General features: G+C 39.9%; 1 long non-coding RNA gene across 1 annotated transcript in view; it reads left to right on the top strand.

Moving 5' to 3' along the window:
- The first annotated feature begins 1,282 nt into the window (after positions 1-1,282).
- LOC130069661 (uncharacterized) overlaps positions 1,283-15,080 on the top strand; it is a 78,941-nt gene continuing 65,143 nt past the window's right edge. The window contains exons 1-2 of the long non-coding RNA XR_008803789.1: positions 1,283-1,688; positions 1,767-1,947. This is a non-coding gene — a long non-coding RNA (uncharacterized LOC130069661). The remainder of the gene's footprint in view (positions 1,689-1,766; positions 1,948-15,080) is intronic.

Genomic DNA, 15,080 nt, shown 5'->3' with positions numbered 1-15,080 from the left:
TGGATCCTTAAACCATCGCCTTCTGTTTCCTTCCACTCAGTGCAGCGAAGGAGTAGGCTACAATCCGGCAGGTGATATACAGAGTCTGGTGTCGTTTTTCTGTCAACTCCAAATTAGCAGGGACAAAGAAATCCAGCATTTTAAAGCGAAGCATCTGTGATTCAATAGGTGTCAAAAGTGGACAAAGGAGTAGGCTACAGTACGTGAACTTTACTTCGAGGTTGAATTACCTGTTACCCTACCTCATCGGTCTTGTTGTAGATACATCTCTTCATCGATTAAACAGGTAAGAAATCATATTTTATCTGAGATACTGTGTCAAGACTACTTTTAAGACCGTACAAAATCATTCTCGCCTCGACATTATAGTTTGATTGGCAACTCCAAAGATGTGAAGATTAAAAACAAATTCATTAAATCATTTGTATTGCCTGTTAAATAGCCATAAACATGAACGTGTCCGTTCACAATCAAAATATGGTGCATATGCTAACAATTGATGTTTACAGTTTTTAATCCTACCATGTGTTTCTCGAGATATTATGCAGATAGCCTATTCACTCGTACCATATAAAGTAGCCAAATGCCTGAGCTTCTTCGGTTTCCCTTTATGAATATTTCTTGCATGCAATCTGACTTCTCTAGCTCATTCTACGGTAACTGTAGGCCACTAAGCTACTTTAACCATAAAACAACAACCTGTATATGTAGGTGTAACCCCTCCACCCGGGTCCTACTCGCCCCGCTCTGTGCGGGCCTCGAACCCGGGTCTCCGGCGTGAGAGTCAGGCGCTCTAACAAGGAGGCTAAAGACTGCAGCCCCTAGCATCTGTCGCTAGAGAGCCTTTTGAGATCAGAGGAGTGAGGTTTACTCGCACAGCAACTACTAGCTGGCCTCCGTTACACTGGCATATATGTAATACTAATAATAATACTAATAATAATAATTATTATAATTATATTAGGCCAAGTTTTATGAGCGACTGAAAAGGTATGGCCAATGGCCTAAAATGAATTGGAATTCGGGGACTGTTGGAATTTTTAGCATCGTTAAAAACAAGACATTGCCTACAAAGTGGAGGGCTGGAAAATATCAAACAAACAATTGTTCTACTGTAAGCTGTCCATTATTATGAATATCAGTTGTTTTTATTTCCTTTACATGTGTAGGTGGGGTGCTATTTATGTTTTGATTCAATACTATCCTGTTGCTCACACTACATTATTCCGTGTTTTACATCAATATAGTTTCTGCAAACGCTGGCAACAGGCTGGTACATGTGTGAACATCTCTGTTACAGTATCAAAAGGTGGTTCCTCAGGTTATATCAGCGCTCGCGTTCAATGTGTCACAGCTGACGTCGACTGACACTCGGTGGAAGCCCCACTCCTTCCCTCGCGCTTTTTGTTCTCTCGTTTCTTCATTCGGAATCGCCAGGGTTAGTCTTATTTTCACCACCTCGAGCTTCATGCGGGAGCCGTTTTTCTATATCAATGTGCATTAATGTAGGAGACAACGTGGAAGAGATAAGGTGAGATAACCTTGTTGATAACAAAGAGCACTGCGTGAAGGTCTGCGTTTGATTGTGACATTGGCGGACTTGTTACTATCCACGCGCTTTGTAAACTCGACTTCTGTTGTCTGTATGTTTAACTGCATTGACGGCTGTTGATAAATGTCGATAGAAGGTACGAGAACCATCACTTTCTCTCTGATGTTTTACAAAAAAAAAATACTTTTGTTTATTTAAAATGCGTTTCTTACAGAGCTCTTATCTCCTCACCTGGTACCTTTGTTTTGGATTGGCCAAAGATTTTCTAAAGCGACAGTGGGTATACACGACTGAAGGATTTCGGATTTTAATCTAAATCGGGATCTATACATCCAAACTGGGATCTATGAGTGGAAAAGTGGCTAAGTCTAAAGAAGAAAAGGATGCTTCAAAGGGTAAGAAGAGTCTTAAAACGTGTCGATTCCTCACCGTGCATCACATGTTTAAAGCGACCATGAGCTCATTCATCTCCCACTCGTTGCATTGTTGCTCAATTGTGAAAACATAAAAGCATGCTGGAAATTGGCCAAAATACATGTCGAACGTTGGTCTAGGACAAACGTTTATGAGAATATATCCACATTATTACACAAGTAATGAATGATTAGCTGGTCCGCCGAGTAGGAATAAACTGCCATGACAAAGACTGAAAATCAGCATCTTATTCGGTCTGTTCAACAGAGATGAATTATTGGGCTGTCGCTTTAACAAAGCCTGCAATAAAAACCATGCTTGTTCTGTTAAAAGTCCCTTTTATGTGTTCTTCTTTTCACATACGGTAGGTCTCAGTAACTATTCAAATAAGCTATTTATCACATTTGCAACGATCTGCGCTGTGTGATGACGCTAAATCGTTTGTTTGGGTAGCTACTGCGCAAATGACCTATTGCGTAAAACGGAGCTTCTGCATGTCTCTGGAACAGCCGCGCTTGGATGTAAACTGGCCAGCCATTGCCATGGAGACAAAGGGTCTAGGGTAAGGGTTGCCAAAGAAACCTCCGCGCGTTAAATGTGCATGTCTGCCAATGGGTTTCAGTTCAGTTTACAACGACATGAATATGCTGTGGTCCTTTGTTCCGACTGAACAAAACCCACAGATAAATAGCCTAAAAAACACAAACTTGATAGGAAGCAACTTTAGAGGATATTTAACAAAATCGCATCTATCTTACTTTGTCCTAATAAAACGTTTTGTATACTTTCCGTCTCATAGATCTTTGAGTCTTTTGTGAAGTTAATTATTTAATTATGAATGTAGTAGATCAGAAGTAAAGATGAGTGATAGCTTTATATTTTAATGGTATTATTTATACGTTTGTTTATTAACATTGTATATTTACTGTATGTGCACACTGCACGAGGAAAAGAGAAAGAAATCCATTCCCCTCTTTACATAGAGAAAAATAGACAGACAGACAGCTATCTTGACAGTATGTTATTGAAAGTTTAGCATATACTCATGTATTTTGTTATTATAAGTGTTTATAGTAAATGTACAGCAGACTTTGTTGAAGACCGACAGGAGTTAGTTTTTCTTTTTGTTTTAGGCAGAATTTGTCATAGCATTGTACATGACTCATTCGCTCAGCATGCCGGCTTTCATCTTATTTGTTTTGAGCTATTATGAAACACATTGCAGTGGCTGCCTCTACATCATTAAAACTTTCACGATTCTGTTAATTTTGGGATTCTCCCCACCCCTAGTTCATTTGTTAGTTACCTGTGATTTCATGTGTGAAAGTTTCGGTTTTGGGTTTTTGCATTATGTTGCCATTGAGATCATTTTTGTTTTCAAAGGAAACTATGTGAATACATTCACACTTTGTGTGGTTAGCAAATTCACAGTACAAATAGATGTGGGTAGTTGTTGCATTAAAGGTTATTTCTACTTAAACTTACCCATAAAAAATGCTTTTGGCTGGTGTTGCCAAATTATGTCCGGTTGATTCAGTCACATAAACTGATAATCTTGATTTAAAACCAGTTAATTTAAATCTTGGTCGTTAATTCACAAAAAAAGTACTTTAAGTACTATCACAGATTTGATAACATTATATTGGCATGGCTATTGGAAAGGTGCCATAGTGTAGCAACAGTGCGCAAGCTTTTGACACATTGGAGTTGTGGTGATCATCACGTTAGCAATGCAAGTTGAATCTGGCCTGAAATGCACACAGGTCGAATCCCCCCTACACCCCCCCCCCCCTCTCTTTCTCTTATTTTTCGTCAATATCTCTCTAATAAAAGAGGCAAAAACTCAAAATTAACAATGTCAGCTATATGCTCGAAACATTTACACCATTTTGATTGTTAACCATATATGTCTTATTTAGGGCTTGATAAATATCAGTCTACCCTTGCACTGTAATTTGGGGCAATGGTGCTGAATGCTCAAGGGCACAGACTAATTAGCCGGAGGATGAATGCCACAGGCTCTGGACTGGCTGAGCAGGGCTTGCGAGTCTTTCATATTTTCTTGCAGATGAATTCATCTCCAGGTCAGATGCAGTGCCAAATCAATAGGCATCCAGAGCATAATTTAGAGAGGCTTCATTAATCACAAAGCAGCAGAAGCTGTTTTTTTGTGCCCCGCTCTGACACCTGCTCTAATCTTCTTGGCATAGCGGCACCCCGACTGCTGCAGCATCCAAATTCACTGATCTGCTGGACCCAAGTAAATTAAATAGCTGAATGTCTCGTGTATAAAGGGATGTTTTGTACAGTTCCATGTTTCAGTAGGTTAAATGCTGCCAGTAGCTTTAAGCAGCAGACTTTGAACTTGTTGTTTGGATGTTGCCACCCACAAAGTGAGGGGAAACATATTTTGATACTCAAAAGCAAAAATGCTTTAAGTTCCTGAGTTACAGAAATAAAGTATTACATAATTTAAGCCATTTCACAAAAGCAAGAGTGCTGTTGTGTTGAATATTAATATGATATATTCAGTACAACAGACTAATATCTACTGTTCAAAAGTTTGGGGTCGGTAGGATTTTTAAATGTCTTTAAAAGAAGGCTTTTATTCTCACCAAGGCTGCATTTATTTGATAAAAAAATACTGTAAAACAGTAATATTGTGACTGTAACTACTTTCTGTTCATTATTAATTTTTACCTTTTTTTCCTGTTATGGCAAAACTGAATTTTCACCAGCCATTACTCCAGTCTTCTGTGTCACATGATCCTTCAGAGGTCACTGCTAAAGAAACATTTCTTATTATGTCTAAATATTATGCTGAAAACAGTTGTGCTGCTTAATGCTTTATTGTTAAACTGTGATAATCTAGTTATTATCCCCCCCCCCCCACCCCCCACCCATTCTTTGAAAGAAGTTCATCATAAGATAAAAGATAAATAAGATAAAGATAAATCAAATAAAAACATAATTTATTTGAAATAAAATATTTTGTAACATTTTAATACCTTTACCATCTCTTTTAATCAGTTTAATATGCTGGAGTACTCTATTACGGTAATTCCTTTTCTTTTTTTTCTTAACATCTTACTAACCCCAAACTTTCTCCATCAGCAAAGGTAGTTTGCTTCCACATTTTACCACTTGCTAGTGTGGAACAATACAAGCACAAACTCCCCATTATCACAAAATGACCCAATGTTGTTATATTAAAGGTGCAGTCTGTAAGAATGACAGCTAGTGGTCGAAATAGGTACCGCAGTCCAAATTCAAAATATTGGCGATCGTTGTTTCCCCCGCCCCTTCCTCCTCAGACTCGACGCTCACGCGGGTTGCCAGTTTGAGGACACGCAACAGGAATGAGCGCAATTGACAATGAATGCCGAGGAGACTTACACTGTAAGTTGATTTATCCGCGTTTTAATATGCTCTCGTTCATATAGATTTTTTGATGGATACCGAGGCTTTTTAGGTTGGTTAGAATCTGCAATCTCTGACCCAGTTTGTTTGCTGGCTGTAATACACTGTGTTTCCTGCCAACTGGTATCCCGGGGTGTCAAAATACTATTGGGTGAACTGGCAGTGGGCGAGATCACACAGACCAAAACAAAAACAGATATTCCAACATGAAACACACATTTTAAAGTAAAAAAAAAACTGACTGTAGACATGTTTTTCAGAGAAATTAGTATATGAACTCAGCATGTTTCCTAAATATCTGCAAAAATATTATGGTATGTTTATGCTTTAGTGAAAAAGTTACATACAGAACCTTTAAGTATTTAATTTAGGTAGCAAATTATGTTGCACAATACTAATTGTTGCACGAATCGTTATCATTTTGGAAGTGTCTAATGTTTGTAAAGGCTGTGTAAGGGCAGTGTGATTCAGGACAGTGCTACACATTGTAGTCTACAGCTTCCTCAGCGCTGACAGAAATCTCAACATGCAGCCCTAGAGCAAGACTCCATCTGCATTAGAGAGCTGTCACTCTGCATCGCCTCCTTGCTCTCTGAAATGTTTGAGAATGTCCCGGGCCTGTCTCTATAGCTGTTCCCTCCACCTCGTAAATGACGGCCGTGCTGGTGAAAGCAGCACGATTAGTACTCTCTGATTGGCCGGCTGTTTCTCGCTTTAGCTTAATCTCCAGCTCCTCACAAGACCCCACTGCAGCCTCAAAACATGCCTGGAAAGAAAGAAGAGAATAATACAAATCTTGTTTTTGTTTGTTTTGGAGAACAGTCATGAAATTTCAAGTGCCTCTCCTTGCTTTGGCAATTTGCCTGAACCCAGCATTATGGTTTACTTTTTTTCTTTTTGTCGTAGTGGGATGCATATTCATGCTGGAATTAATATTCATGCAAATCATGGTTATGTCACCTTCAAACATAGTAGAGTACAAAGTAGCCAGGTGAGTATCTTAATTAAATGCTGTGACCTTAAACTCTTCAAATACCTGTGGTGATGTGAGTGGAGCAGTAAACCAGAGAGCTGAAAGGACTGGAGGTCTGAGCTACCCTCTTAGTTCCTGTGGCAATGGCAATTTATAAATTATAGGTCACATTGCTCAGATCAGATGGTCTGTTCACTGTTCCCAGTCTCAGCCTCAGTGCGTAGGCCCACAATCCCGCTGGCCCACTGATGCATATATTGCTCACAGAACTGGACAATGCTTTTTTGATCTGGCAAGGACTTATCTGATTGGCTGTCTTTCTTCTGGAAGTAAAGGGCACACAGGATTTTATAAGTCTGCCTTGCAAACAAAGTTGTGCTTTCAAGGATACAATGGCAAGTCCAATTATTATTACATTCTATCCATTTTATTGTGATGTACAATAAACGTCATATAATACAAACATATTCTGTGGTTGCTGTACATTTCTCTCTTGTTCTTTTTTTGTCCAGCCCTTTTTACCCTGAACCTTTGATTTCTTTGGGGTTTTTTTTACTTTTAATTTGTCATGTGAATAATTTGGACGTTTTAATATAACATGTTTTGCCAATGCTGAGTTCACAAAAAAAGTTCAATTTTAAGAGGAAAAAACTATTGATGCGAAAGAAATGGCAGAGAGAAAGAGAGTCAGTGAATTTAAATGGTCTGTTGTGCTGGAGTTTTCATATAATGACTGATGACAGCAGTGGCCTAGTGATGGTTGTAATGGGATTTATGCAGCAATGCATTTATGGGGATTAAAACCCAATCAGTCTTTGTGTGTTGTGCATGTAGGCCACTGCTGCACATCCTCTAAATCGGAATATTCGACCTCTCAGCGTTCCTCTTCGAGTTCCTCCATTTAGTTATAACGAAGCATTTAACGGTGAGTGGCAATTATGTATTTACTGTTTTCCTATCTCTATCTAGTTTGTTGTAGATTTCTTAGAGAACAGTGTGTCGGGTATTATTTTCAGCTGAGTCATAATCTCTTAAATAATCATGTTCATAATCATGTTTTACTGATCTAGTTATCTGTATTATTTGTTGGGTTCTTTCATTACACTAATGGCTGGATTCAGGGACAATTTTTTGTAGGTGTCGGATTACGTGACAATTCCGGATTTTGGATTACAGGTCTGAATGGAATTGTTTGAGATTTAGAAATGCATTTTCATGCCATTTGTTGATATAAAGATAAGCCGCTTCGTTTTGTGTCATTTATGTACAAAGGCATTTCACTTTTTATGTTGCCATCTGAGTTTTGAAGTACAGTAGGGCAGTTTAGAGGACAGTAACTTGTGTAACATCATAGAATGTTTGGAACAAGATTCATCCACAAACTATTGTCAATTGCTAGATTCCAATTCAGAGGCTGCATCCATTGAAGGCCGCATTCAAAGGCTGTTTGTTTTTCCCTGGGCACTGAAGGATACAACAGATGAATCCTTCAAAGCCTACCCTACCCCAGAATTCATTGTGTGCTGGTGACGACAGGATTTTTTTTAGAGAAATTGCCGGATTATACTTTCTTAGTTAGTAGTAAGTATTGGGTTATAGATATCTTATAGATACAAAATAAAATAAAAATATAAAAATGGCAATTGCTTGAACGGTGGGCTCGTTATTCTTCTTAATGAAAAACACAACAACAAAACAGTACAATGACAAACTCGCTTATATTAAACATATAAGTTTTATTTAACAAACAACTAATAAGATGGCTTTATAACTAAAAGAATAAGCACGGCAGCCTCATTCTTATTGTGTGCTTGAAGTAGTGTGTAAATTAGAAGTGTTACCTCCGGATACTGCCACCTTCATCAGGCAAAGTGTACGATTGCCTCATTAATATTTGCATTCCTTATTAGCATTGGGTTTCAATCCAAAATATTGCCAAATAGGCACTTTTACATTTCGCTTTGAAACCAAATCTTCCGCCATCGTCTTGTCAGTCAGCTCGCCTCACTCTCGTTATGCTGATAAATTAAATCTAAAATGCTATTTTATAGTTTATACTCTTTATTATATACTGAGAAGGACCTAGGTGAACATATTTAGACAGGTTGTGAACCCTGATTTGTTCTCAAACAGTTGAATATAACTTTCTAAAAAAGGCCAATACAAACATTACTGATGCTCGTCAGCGGCAGCTGTCACAGTTGCTATGTGACAAGAAAAATTTTCCTTAGGCTAGACGTCCCATTTAACAACGCTCGCTCTGACCTTTTCGGGAGCTTCGAAGGCGTGGCCTTTGAAGTCTGTGTCCTTCGAAAGGATGTAGCCTCTGAATTTGGACACAGCTAATCTGTTCCTTTTGTTTAATTTTCACATTGATTGAATGCACAAACCATAGGTTGGTCTGAGCCTCAGACCTAAGTTTCCAAGTTGCACTTAAAGACCCCCTGTGCTGAAAATCAAGTTTTTAATGTTGTTTATATGTTCTGCGTGGTGTCTTAATATGCTTTAAGACAAACCGTGTGCAAATTCATCAGTCAAAACACCATTGCTGAGGATTTTTTTCCTTAAAACTGCAGTGGACGAAAGACAATCTCAAACCGGCCCAGTTTTCTACCGTCACAAACATGTAACCAATCCGGTCAACGTGCAGGCTTTTCCACAATGAGCTCAAGAACACCTTCAAGAAGGGACAGGAAAAATCAGGTACATATAGCAATATAGCGGGTGAATTGTGTATATGATGTATATTACGATGTTATGATGAATTATGTCTTTCTCCACTGACTTTCTATGATGTTCAAAACATTTCTAAGAAGGCTGATTTTTAGAAGGTAGCTGCAGTGTGACTTGAGATTGTGAATGGGAACGTGGTTTGTAACAATAACAACACATTGTTTGATAACATAGTCAAGCCAAAACCTAATCATTTCAATTACGGTTATGTCCCGCATTGTAGAGAGTGATACATAAAACATTACATTACCATTCTGAAATATCGACTGGTAGACGGCCTGTTTCTATTTCAAACATATATGGCTGAATTACACCAATATTTCCACTTGCCATTATGTAGCGTTTACTGCAGTTGACCGAGTGGATCAGGTAGTCCGAGCTGGTTTGATTGAGTGGAGGCGGGGACCAATTTGCATATTCAAGTATTTACTTATCCTAAATGAAGCAAGGGTGTAGAGTTACATTCAAGCTATTTTAAGGCATTTAAAAAAAATATTATTTTAAATATGTCATTTTGATCATTAAAGATGTGTTTTTAGGGATAAAATGATTAACCGCAGGGGTCAACTACTTTAAAGGAGTAGTTCACACAAAAAATTTCATTTCCTCACCTTCATGTCATTCCAAACCAGTTTGACTTACTTTCTTCTGGGGAATGAAAGATATTTTGAGAAATCTTAGTGTTTTTTTGTCTATACAATATAAGTCAATGGTTACCAACATCCTTCAAAATAGTTTTTTTGTGTTCTGGAGTGGAGAAGAAAGTCATTCATACAAGTTTGGAACAATATGATGGGGACTTTGTCGACTTACTAATAAACTTTTAAGTTTAAAAAAAGTTTTTAAATTAAAATTGTGTTAGATAGTTAAAGAAATTATTAATTCATACTTTCCTCTCTTAGAAGGGGACCTATTATGCCCCTTTTTATAAGATTTAATAAAAGTCTCAGGTGTCCCCAGAATGTGTCTGAAGTTTCAGCTCAAAATACCCCACAGATCATTTATTATAGCATGCCCCAAATGTCAAGTCAAGTCAAGTCACCTTTATTTATATAGCGCTTTTTACAATACAGATTGTATCAAAGCGCTTCACAGTGATAACATGAAAACAATATAACAAAGTTTGTTTCTAAAAGAAATTGCGTCAACGTCCACCTTAAGTAAGGCAGATCAATAATATTAAATGTTAAATGTCCCCAACTAAGCAAGCCAAAAGCCAAGGCAACAGTGGCAAGGAACCAAAACTCCATCAGGTGACAGAATGGAGAAAAAAACCTTGGGAGAAACCAGACTCAGTCGGGGGGCCAGTTCTCCTCTGGCCAACGAAGGAACAGTGCATGATTCGGGCAGCATTACAAGTCAGATTGGATCGGAACATTTAGAGTATTTTTTGGAAGTCCAAGTATGCACGCCGGTCTTAAGACGAGTTGTTGAGGATCAGTGCCGTCCACCATAGAGAGTCCATATCGCCCGTGCTGAGTCGTCACTTCACAGGCTTTGTGATTGGAGCATCTGAAGTCTCCGTGAGAGGCTGGATACAAACTGGAGCTGATGAACGCCATTTTCTCGGGACTCGCGTCCCGAGATAACAGCAGAAAAGCAAAGGGAAAATAATTAGCGTAGCTGCTGTTCATAATGATGATTTCCATAACACAGGCGTAAATGACAAAACATGAAGACAGTGACTCTTGCGTCCCAAAATCACCCCCCTCCGTCCCCCACTCAACTCAGCCCAGCTTACTGACCTCTACGTCCCTCCTGCTGCTGAGACCTAACCACAATCTCACAATCTCTCCGCAGCCCAACCATACGCGCCAACCCGTTGACTAAGGCTGTCGAGCCCCACTGGTGCGTGAATAGGCAGTTTCAGTGGACAACGGTTCCGTATGGCATACTACCTACCGCAACACAATATCTGCCCAACCACCCGTCATTCACGCAATATACAGGAACGTAATGACTGCAAATACTATGCAACCTATACAGATAACCTACAGTCTCTTCAAGTGTTATAGTATTAAATGCATTTGATCTGATTCAGCAGTATTATAAAAGGTAAGCATTATGTAAATGCTTGGCTAAAAAGATGCGTCTTTAATCTAGTTTTAAACTGGGACAGCGAGTCAGAGCCTCGAACAATATCAGGAAGGCTATTCCAGAGTTTAGGAGCTAAATGTGAGAACGCCCTCCCTCCTTTAGTGGACTTAGATATCCTAGGAATGACTAGAAGCCTCGAATTTATTGATCTTAAAGAACGCGATGGATTGTAGGGCGATAGAAGGTCCATTGAATACACAGGAGCTAAACCATTTAGGGCTTTATAGGTCAGTAATAGTACTTTGTAATTGATACGGAACTTGATAGGTAACCAGTGTAGAGATGATAAAATTGGTGTTATATGATCATATTTTCTGGACCTAGTAAGAACTCTAGCTGCTGCATTTTGCACTAACTGTAGCTTGTTTATTGAGGATGCAGGACAACCAGCTAATAAAGCATTACAGTAATCTAGTCTCGAGGTCATGAATGCATGAACTAACTTTTCTGCATCGGAAACAGATAGCATGTTACGTAATTTAGCAATGTTTCTAAGATGGAAAAAGGCTGTTCTTGTAACATATGAAATATGATTTTCGAAAGACAAGTTGTGGTCTAGTATAACACCCAGGTCTTTTACCGTAGAGGATAAAGTAACAGGACATCCTTCTATATTAAAGTTGTATTGTAAGTGGTTTTGTGGATAGTTTTTTGGACCAACAAGTAATACCTCCGTTTTATCTGGATTTAGTAGCAGGAAATTATGCATCATCCAGCATTTTATATCTTTAAGACCCAAGACACTAGTGTTTTCATCTGGCCGTGATGAAATATATAATTGAGTGTCATCAGCATAACAGTGGAAATTAATTCCATGTTTTCTTATAATATTACCAAGTGGCAGCATATACACTCACCGGCCACTTTATTAGGTACCCCATGCTAGTAACGGGTTGGACCCCCTTTTGCCTTCAGAACTGCCTCAATTCTTCGTGGCATAGATTCAACAAGGTGCTGGAAGCATTCCTCAGGGAGTTTGGTCCATATTGACATGATGGCATCACACAGTTGCCGCAGATTTGTCGGCTGCACATCCATGATGCGAATCTCCCGTTCCACCACATCCCAAAGATGCTCTATTGGGTTGAGATCTGGTGACTGTGGAGGCCATTTTAGTACAGTGAACTCATTGTCATGTTCAAGAAACCAATTTGAAATGATTAGAGCTTTGTGACATGGTGGAAGTAGCCATCAGAGGATGGGTACATGGTGGCCATAAAGGGATGGACATGGTCAGAAACAATGCTCAGGTAGGCCGTGGCATTTAAACGATGCCCAATTGGCACTAAGGGGCCTAAAGTGTGCCAGGAAAACATCCCCCACACCATTACACCACCACCACCAGCCTGCACAGTGGTAACAAGGCATGATGGTTCCATGTTCTCATTCTGTTTACGCCAAATTCTGACTCTAACATCTGAATGTCTCAACAGAAATCGAGACTCATCAGACCAGGCAACATTTTTCCAGTCTTCAACTGTTCAATTTTGGTGAGCTCTTGCAAATTGTAGCCTCTTTTTCCTATTTGTAGTGGAGATGAGTGGTACCCGGTGGAGTCTTCTGCTGTTGTAGCCCATCCGCCTCAAGGTTGTGCGTGTTGTGGCTTCACAAATGCTTTGCTGCATACCTCGGTTGTAACGAGTGGTTATTTCAGTCACTGTTGCCCTTCTATCAGCTCGAACCAGTCTGGCCATTCTCCTCTGACCTCTGGCATCAACAAGGCATTTCCGCCCACAGAACTGCCGCTCACTGGATGTTTTTTCTTTTTCGGACCATTCTCTGTAAACCCTAGAGATGGTTGTGCGTGAAAATCCCAGTAGATTAGCAGTTTCTGAAATACTCAGACCAGCCCTTCTGGCACCAACAATCATGCCACGTTCAAAGTCACTCAAATCAACTTTCTTCCCCATACTGATGCTCGGTTTGAACTGCAGGAGATTGTCTTGACCATGTCTACATGCCTAAATGCACTGAGTTGCCGCCATGTGATTGGCTGCTTAGAAATTAAGTGTTAACGAGCAGTTGGACAGGTGTACCTAATAAAGTGGCCGGTGAGTGTACATCACAATATAGTCATTTTTGCTTTAAATTTGTTTTTTTATGATACCAACTTTTTGGATAAACTCTTTTAAATTTCATAATTCTTGTCACCATTTTCAATATCACAAGAAAACTAAAGCCCAAGTAAAAAAACAAGAACTCTTAAGCTTACTTAAGACAAGTAAACAGTGATGAAGAAAGAACAAAGAAACTAATTACAAGCATAGGAAAACAAAACTACAATAGAACAAAGACACAAATGAAATATACCTAAAAACTTTAAGCACTAGAAATAAGAAGTACTACACACACTGTATAAAGTAATCAAATATATAAAAAACATTACATAGTCTTCTTCACTGTGTAAATTAAATATACATTTATTCTTAATAAAGTGATTCAGTAAAGAGCAGTGTGAGATTTTCCCTTTTTTGTTGTTTGATTAAAGGGGTCATATAATGCCATTTTCATACAAGTTAATTTGATTATTTAGGGTCTAAATGAAAAGTTTGTAATATACTTTAATTAAAAATTCTCATTAGTATTGTAAGAAAACGTCTCAGGTTACGACTGTAACCTATGTTCCCTGAGAACAGGGAACGAGACAATACGTCATCGACGTTATGGGGAACGCCTCAGGCGTGACAGGTGTCTGAAATCAAATATCAACTCACAGCAATCATGTTGACCGGCGACAGCCCGTGCATCATCAGCTCGAATGATGAGCGCGTCAACCTGGATGTATAAAAAGGGCGCCTTGAAACCGTGACAACATCCTATCGTCTGAAGGGACTGTTGCAGGCAGGCCCCGAGGTATGGCAGGGAGACGTATTGTCTCGTTCCCTGTTCTCAGGGAACATAGGTTACAGTCGTAACCTGAGACGTTCCCTTTCGAAGGGAACTCAACAATACGTCATCGACGTTATGGGGAACGAAATACCCACGCCGCCATACTGAGGGGAGTGCATGCCCAATGGCAGTGACAACTGTCAGAACCAGTAATACAAAGGACACTAAAACCACTCACCCTAGGTCACGTTGGGCTGTCAGTGACAGCACTCCCTACCGGTCATAGCCCAAGCTAATGAACCAAGAAACTGCCAGAACATAGTTCATGGGAGGTATATCTGGGCCAGCTCAAAGGCTTAGGACCACAACTTCCTAATAGAAGGGGTCCCTTCTAGGGAGTGTGGCTAGGGGACTCAAGGGATTCCCAGCCAGTCACTATTCAGGAGAGCATGCCTCCTGACATGCCACCAGGCTGGCCTGGTGATCTATACTAAGACGCACAGTCTGGCCATTGCCTGTCTGTCCGAGACAGAGCCTCTGGAAACTGCCTTGGAAAAGGCATCCAAAACTGAAGGCCTGCAAAGCTGGCAGAAATCATTCAGTTCCGGATCACAGAGACGGGACTACCTGGAGAGTGTAACTAAACCTCAAGAAAAGACGGAAGTCGTCCACTCAATCCATGGGTCTACCCAGTGCTCGTCCTGAACACTGAGGAAGAGGGATCAAAAAACCAGGAAGGTCTGCTGATGCCAAAGACCTGAATACCCCCTATGTGGGGAGCTCCAGTACCTAAGAGCTCACATCAGGAAAGGCCGGTGAGGCCTATAACCTGATAGTCAAAATGTGTGGGAGCTCACATTCAGGAAGGCCTGATGAGGCCTGCAACCTGACATGTGAAAGCTCACAACCACACCCTAGCGACCACAGTGAGTGGGAGTTCACATTCAGGAAGGCCTGGTGAGGCCTGAAACCTGACATGTGACAACTCATAACCAGGAAGGCCAATGAGGCCCGAAGCCTGGTGACCACTGAATGTGGGAGCTCAAAACCAGGAAGGCCGGT

The sequence above is a fragment of the Rhinichthys klamathensis genome, unplaced genomic scaffold (genome assembly GCF_029890125.1).
Source record: "Rhinichthys klamathensis goyatoka isolate OS25496 unplaced genomic scaffold, OSU_Roscu_1.1 h1tg000375l_1, whole genome shotgun sequence".
Taxonomy (NCBI): domain Eukaryota; kingdom Metazoa; phylum Chordata; class Actinopteri; order Cypriniformes; family Leuciscidae; genus Rhinichthys; species Rhinichthys klamathensis.
Note: the sequence above shows the minus strand (reverse complement) of the source record. Positions and strands in the feature narration are given on the sequence as shown.